Genomic DNA, 8371 nt, shown 5'->3' with positions numbered 1-8371 from the left:
TACAACATTGAGAATAAAAATTATATTTTATCTTAAATAAAATATTTTTTTACACTAAAATTAACTACTAGTATAAAATATATATTAGAATATAAAATACATATTGAAAATAAATTAAATAGTATATATTTATACATAAATATATAGTAATTAATTTTGGTATATATACATACGTAACATAGTTGTATAATAAATTTTAGATAAATATAAGTTTTTGAAACACACATTTAAGTATTCTGTAAAATTATTCAAGCATCTTTTAAGTTTTATAATTCTATAAGAATAGAAATTAAAGAACGCGATAGGTTATTTATCTAGAGCTTAATTTAAATATGATACCTTAAATTTAAATAAATATGTCAAGATATTTATTTTATATGTTAAATCTGTGTACAATATAATTAAACTTATTATAATATAATATATAAGAAAGGAAAATTTATCGTGTAATTTTAAAAAATACCAAAGTAATGTCTATATATTATCCCTTGTGATAATTTCTTCCTCATTTTCATTAAAAAAATAAAATAATTCCAAGAAAATATACCAGTTCAGAGCATATCTTATTGACTTGATGAGCTAAAATTTAATTGGTTTAAGTCTCGTTGTGGATAGCTAAGATCATAACTGATCATAACTAATTAAGATAGTTATTTTATGATTTATGTTGTTATAAATAAATAAAAGAAAAGGAGATAGTTATTTTCAGAGCAATACATCATGATAAGTTATGTAGAAGAATAGGTTTCTCACTTAATTTTATTTGAGTTTTGTTTTTACCATGAACATTATATAACTACTAATCTTTTTAAAATGATTTAATGAAACAAATATTTACAAGTTGAAACCATTTGTTTTATCTAAGCAGTTGTGCTAGCATCCAAAGCAGGCAACCTACCATATTTTATATTGCCTACTTTCTCTAAGTATGGTCTCTCCCGAGAATGATTAATATAAGCTCGCACTAATGATTACTTATAGGTCATAGGAATCAAACAACATGAACATATGGTGAAATTGAGGGATTATACATGAGACATATATAATATTCTCCAAGTATGATGAGGTTTTGAATTCATGTTGCTCTCTCAAGTTAAAGGCTATAGATTCTAAGATAACTTCAGAAGGTGGGGGGAGGACGGCCCTATTCGTCTTTTGTTGGCCGGCGGTGTGTCAGCCACTAGGTTTGTGGGCTATTTTTTATATCAATATATGTAATTAACAATGATTAAATTAGGTTAAAATAATACTTTAGTCCTCTGTTGAAATTCTTGAATTTTTTAATTCATAGATTATCTATATTAAATCATTAAAAAAATACTAAATGTACATGAATTTATATCGTTTTTCACCAGGTTAAACCGAATTATTACTTTACTCAAAATTAAGTAAAGTGACATCCAATCTTGCTGTTATTTGTTCCATGGTTTTTCACTTTTTTTTTTATATCGTTTTGTCTTATTATTTTCACATTAACATGTTTAAAAATCTTGCAGAGGTGTTTCGAACACTTGGGAGTTGGGAAGTCAATTCCTCCAAAAATAAATAAATAAATAATCAATCCAACTTGTTTGTTTGATCTTCTCAATCCTACTTATGATGAATGTCTATTATAAATTTATAATGTGCTACGAGCTATGAATGGAACTAGGCATCTACAAGGTTGGGGCAAAAAATGGTTTTGTTAACCATGATGATGATGAGTCAAGTTGATTAAACAAAAAGAAGATCATGTGGGGGGGCCGCTTCCAAAACCAAAACTAGTATGACACCGTTAAGTACAAATGTCACCTAAGGAAAAAGCACCAAAGTGATAAGTCATAATATTAAAAAGATAATAACGGCACATGCAGAGCAATACCCCCTCCCTGGGGTCAATCACTACTACAAGGAACTAGGAAGCTGAGAGGAAAGAGCAATGCTCCAAATCCACCCGTTACACAGCCTTCAGACTTCAGATTAATAGCATTCAGTCACTCTAACTTGCTCAAATAAAAAAAGTCACTATAACTTGCTCAAAAAGGGGTTTGTTTGATTCTGAAAATAGAATAATATAAAAATAATAAAATAAAAAATAAATTATTTTTTTATTAATATCTTTTTATATTTTTTTATAAAAAAATACAAAATATATTAATTTAAAATTTTTAAATAAAATGTCTTTGTTCATATTTTATTTGTTAAACATAATTTTATATATTTGTATCTCTGTGTCTTGTACTTATAAATAAATGCAACAAAATAACCTAGGCACATAGATTATTTTCTAGTTTCTACTGCCTTCACGATTTTAGATAATAAATTATAGGAAAAGTATAGGATATCAATATATTATCTGCCAATTTATTATCAATAATAATTAATTATTATATTTTAAACACATATATAAAAAAAACATCCAAAAAATATATTTATAAAGATATTTCTATTTAACACGGCTATAAAAAAGACATTTTTATTAGACACATAACATAGCAGGATTGTAAATTATAATTAGTTATTTTAGACTGTAGGCCTGTAGCAGATGCGCTGATTTATCAGACTGAATACATAGTCGTGAATTAAAATACTCTTGGTTGTATTATATTCTATAAAATTTCGTTATTGTTAAGGGTGTTCAAATCTAAATAGATCTAAATTAAATCGCTCATCTAATTTAATCTAAACTGAAAATTGATTAAAACCGCACTAATTCGGATTTGATTAGATTTTATTTTTTGCAAACCGCTGGATCGGATTGAATTTAGGATCTACTTTTCACAATCGATCCAATCCAATCCAAACCGCACAATGTGTTATAATATTATTATTTTATTATTATGTTTACAATTATACTTATAACATATTCAATTTGTTATACATTTTTATATTTTTCATGTATTATTATTATTTAGTAAATATTTTATGTTCAAAATGTGATTTATTTATTTTAACTAACCTACAATTTTATTTCTATTGTTGTTATCGTTGGTTTTTTAAGATATTGTTAAGACTTGTTATGTCATTATTGTGAGAAGGTATCAGAAAATTCTGTTAGATCTGAAAAGAGAGCAAAGAGCGAGAGAGAAAGGGAGTAGAGAGCAGAGAGAAGAGAAAAGAGAAGAGAAGAAAACGAGAAATTGAGTTCATTGATTCTAAAAAAACTACATTACAGAGTAGGTTTTCTCTTGAATTTATAGTCACAGCTGAAACAGATTTTTCTAACAACTAATTATCCTTCTAACAAACTAACTCAGCATAACTAACTCTTATCACATGCCTCACACTACAGCTAGTTTCATCTCTTATTTATCCTCAACATTCCCCCTCAACTTGAGCTTGGCTTGGTCAACTAGTCTTAGTTTGCATCTAATCTTCAAGAAGGCATCATGACTCACTGGCTTGGTAAGAACATCTGCAATTTGATCTTGAGATGGAATATGAACTACATATGCCTGCTTGTCCTCAACTCTATGTCGAACAAAGTGGAGATCAATTTCAAAATGTTTCGATCGGCTGTGCAGAATTGGATTCTGACTCATGAGCATTGTGCTTTGATTGTCACAGAACAATGTTGGAGGAAGTCCAGCCGGTATGTGCATTTCATGGAGGAGTTTCTGCAGCCACATAGTGTCTGTCATGGCATCAGCCAGGGCTCTAAACTCAGCCTCGGCGCTTGATCTGGCTACAGCCGTTTGCTTCCTGCTTGACCAATTTATGAGATTCACCCCAAGGAATATATAATACCCTGTTGTTGATCGTCTATCCACAGGATCTGTTGCCCAATCTGAGTCACAAAATGTTAAGATTCTGAAGTCGCTGCTTCTGGGAATTTCAAGCCCAAACTCAATTGTCCCGGCCAGGTAGCGAAGGATTCTCTTTACTGCCTTCCAGTGCTGTTCCAGGGGAGCATGCATAAATTGGGACACTTTGTTCACGGAGAAGGCAATATCAGGCCTAGTGATGGTGGCGTATTGCAGCCCACCCACTATGGATCTGTACAAAAAGGGCTTATCAAATGTTGTACCTATTGTATCAAGCTTTAAGGTACTAGCCATTGGTGTGGTAACAGGTCTAGCCTCTAACATCTCAACTCTCTTCAACAGATCCTTGACATATTTAGACTGTTTCAGCACTAGAGTATCAGCTTTAGTTCTTTCAACTTCAATTTCAAAAAAATTTCATTTCCCCCAAGTCTTTTAAAGTGAACACTTTATTTAATTGTTGGATCAGACCATCAACTTCAGTTTGATTAGTGCCAGTCATCAGTATGTCATCAACATATGCTAGAAAATAGATTGTTGAAGCTTTACTGTGTCGAACAAAGAGACAAGGATCTGAGGTTGTACTTGCAAAACCAAATCCTCTAAGTGTGCTGCTTAGCTTCAGAAACCAGGCTCTTGGAGCCTGTTTTAAGCCATATAGGGCCTTCTCCAATTTTCACACAAGGCCAGAACCAAGTGCATAACCCTCAGGTTGCACCATGTACACTTTCTCATGTAAATCCCCATTGAGAAATGCGTTGTTGAAATCAAACTGCCTCACTCTCCATCCTTTTGAAACAGCAATAGACAGCAATGTGCGTACTGTTGTAGACTTGGCAACTAGACTAAAAACTTGATCATAGTCCAAACCTTCTCGCTAATGAAATTCCTTTGCAACCAACCTCGCTTTGTACTTCTGAATTGTCCCATCTGGCTGTCTTTTGATGCGAAATACCCAGCGACATCCAATCGGTTCAACTATTGGTGACTCTTCAACCAAGTTCCATGTCTTGCACTTCAAAAGTGCTGCATACTCCTCATCCATTGCGGCTTTCCAATGCGGCGAGGTTAGTGCTTGTACCACTGAAGAAGGTTCAACTTGTGTGAGGTCTACAACATTATCCAGAACCAGTGCAGTGAACAGTTTCGGCTTAAAAATTCCAGCCCGACTTCTAATAACCATAGGATGCGTTCGAGTAGGCGCTGTCGTGGGCAGAGCTACATGTCTTCTTTCTAGCTGCTTAGCTAACCTTGCATTACTTGAGGAAAACACAGAAGTAAAAGTAGTCATAGCAGTATCATCAGTTAATGGACAGTTATGAGCAGCACTAATATTGACAGAAGACTCAGGTTGAGCTAAGGGTGTGGAGGACGGTGAAGATGATTGGGAAAGGGATTGTTGTGCAAGGTCTAGTATTTGACGGTGTAAATTGGCATCTGAGTTAGGAACAAGTGTTTCATGTATGAGAGGGCTAGTGGTGTTGGAAATACTAATTGGAGATGTGACTTGGGCATTGAGATGGTTTTGTTGGACAATGGTGTGGGCTGGAATGAGGTGCAATGGTGCAGATGTGATAGTTTGGAGGTGTGGGACAACAGATTTCAGTTTTGGAGTTTGATTGAAGAAGAGAGATTAACAAGGAAACTCAGATTCATCAAATAAGACATGTTTAGAAACGTAGAGTTTGCTGGAAAGTGAGAGACATTTGTACCCTTTATGATGAGAGGAGTAACCTAAAAAGAGACATTTGTGAGTTTTAAAATTAAATTTATGAGTGTTGTGGGGTTTAAGTTGTGGATAACATGCACATTCAAAGGTTTTGAGAAACAAATAGTCTGGTTCTTTGTGATTGAGGAGCTCAAATGGTGTTTTCTGATCTGTGGTGTATGAGGGTAGTAGATTAATGAGATGAGTGGCTGTCAAGAAGGCTTGATCCCAAAAACTTAGGGGTAAAGAGGCTTGAGAAAGTAGTGTTAGGCCCATTTCAGTTATGTGCCGGTGTTTCCGTTCAACTCTACCATTTTGTTGGTGAGTATGAGGACAACTAAGCCTATGAGCAATGCCATGCTGAATGAGGAATTCTGTGAAGCTGTGAGAGAGGAATTCACCTCCATTGTCAGTTTGAAGACTTTTAATCTTGTGTCCAGTCTTGTTTTCAAGTAGCAATTTGTATTGGGTAAAGGCTTGGAGAGCTTGAGCTTTGTTTTGCAGCAGGTATATACATGTGTATCTGGTTTTGGCATCAATGAAAATTATATAATATCTAAAACCTGAACTACTGATAATTGGTGCTGGCCTCCAAATATCAGAGTAGACTAACTCTAGAGTTGTGTTATAGTCAGCAAGTGAGTCAGAGAAAGGCAAATTATGATGTTTTCCTTGACAACATGCATTGCACAAAGGAGTAATAGCTGTTGTGTCTCTTTTATTCATATCATCATCCACAATTTTACAACGCTGCATTACTTTTGCTACTGTTTTTGCAGCCGGATGTCCTAACCTTCTATGCCATACTTCAAACTGCGACACAGACACAGCTTTACAATGTGTATTTCCTTCTTCTTTTCTTTTCTGTTTTTGTTCACTTTCTTTTTCTTTTTCTTCTTCTTTTTCTTTTTCTTTTTCTTTTTCTTTGCTTTTCTGTTCATGCTCAACACTACCTATTCTAGACTCTTGTACACTAAAATGAGATTCCTGGTCACTACTAGTAGATGCAGTGGCTTTTATTACTTGCAAAGCTTCTCTTCTTCCTTCAAATGAAGGTAAACCGCTTGATGATACTGCCCTGGCTAATATGCCAATGTTGTCAAATTGATAAAGTCCTCCTCTAAGAGACCCTCTGAGAAGCAGATCGTTGGTCTCCTGATCCTTAACAAAACAATCAAAAGGATGGAATTCAAAGAACACGTGATTATCTTGCGCAAATTTTGCTACACTAATGAGGTTCTTCGTGATTGAGGAAACATGTAGTAGGTTTAGTAATTTAAAGTAGTGTGTGTTGGGCTGATAAGGAGGGTTGGATACAGGAAATAATATAGTTCTGCCAATATTATTGATGCACATACCTTGACCATTACCTGTGAACACCTGCTCTGAGCCTTCATACTCTGAGCCTGTAACTAGATTGTTGCCATCAAATATAAGGTGGTGTGATGCTCCTGTGTCCAGATACCACGCTCTATCTGTCAAAGGTGTTGTTAACGGCGCAGCTGCAACCAATGCTCGTGGTTGTGAGTCTGTTTGTGACTGTGGTTGATGAAAGGCTGAAGACGGTGGAGCTGGTGAATTTGATGCTGCTTCATAAGGTCTTTGATAGTTTTGATTAAACCTGTGATAACAATCCCATACAATGTGTCCAATCCTTCCACATAGCTGACATTGCGGCCTTGAATTGCCGTAATAGAAGGATCTGCCACCTCTAAATCCTCGACCACGAGCTCGTCCTCGAAACTCCTGACCTCTTCCTTGATAGTTATGTTGTTGATTTATGAATATGTAGAGTAATTGTGGTGGTGTTCTTGCAGTTTTGATTCTGAATCTTGAGCCAAATTTACATGCATAGTGCCAAGTACATTCTTTTTAAATCTCTCAACTAATTCTTCTTGTCCTACTAATAATGCCTCCACCTCACTCTGAGTTATTTCATCAGCCTTTGAAATTATCATAGTAATAAAAGCACTGTAATCCTCATTTAAGCCTTGAGCTACTGCTTCGACAAATTCCTCACTAGTAAGAGGTGCACCTAATGCAGAAAGTGAGTTTGTTACCTTTTTTATCTTGGAGATATATTCAATTACAGATCCTTGAAGTTTGATGGTCTTAATTTGTGTTTTCAGCTGCTTTACTTTTGATTTCATCCTTTTTGCAAAATAATCTTTCAGTTTGAACCAGATCTCATAAGCAAATTCACACTTAGCCAACTGATGAGTAAACTCTGGATCTATTGAGGCAAAGAACCACGAGACTAAGAATTGATCCTCTTGCTCCCAAGCATCAAACTCCTTCGTTTCAGTGTTTGTCAATCGATCTTGTTCAGATCCATATCTCCTCGGTACTTTTCTTGGATCGAGATGCTCCTTGAGTTTATTCGATTTTATGAAGGCCAGTGCTTGACGTCTCCATGGAACGAAGTTATTTTCATCGAGCTTGAACGCGATGGTGTTGATCGTTGTTCTAGGGTTCACAATTGCGGAAGCTGTAATTTCACTTGGTAGCGCCATGGATCAGAACCTAGAGCTCTGATACCATGAGAAGGTATCAGAAAACTCTGTTAGATCTAAAAAGAGAGCAAAGAGCAAGAGAGAAAGGGAGTAGAGAGCAGAGAGAAGAGAAAAGAGAAGAGAAGAGATCGAGAAATTGAGTTCATTGATTCTAAAAAAACTACCAGAGTAGGTTTTCTCTTGAATTTATAGTCACAGCTGAAACAGATTTTTCTAACAACTAATTATCCTTCTAACAAACTTGACAACTCAGCATAACTAACTCCTAATCACATGCCTCACACTACAGCTAGTTTCATCTCTTATTTATCCTCAACATGTTGGTTATTTAAAATTTGATATTGAGACTTGTTATATATATATTTAATCTTTTTAATTTCCAAAACCGTAAATCCAAATCCAATCCA

Source organism: Arachis duranensis, chromosome 8 (assembly GCF_000817695.3).
Source record: "Arachis duranensis cultivar V14167 chromosome 8, aradu.V14167.gnm2.J7QH, whole genome shotgun sequence".
NCBI classification, from domain to species: domain Eukaryota; kingdom Viridiplantae; phylum Streptophyta; class Magnoliopsida; order Fabales; family Fabaceae; genus Arachis; species Arachis duranensis.
Note: the sequence above shows the minus strand (reverse complement) of the source record.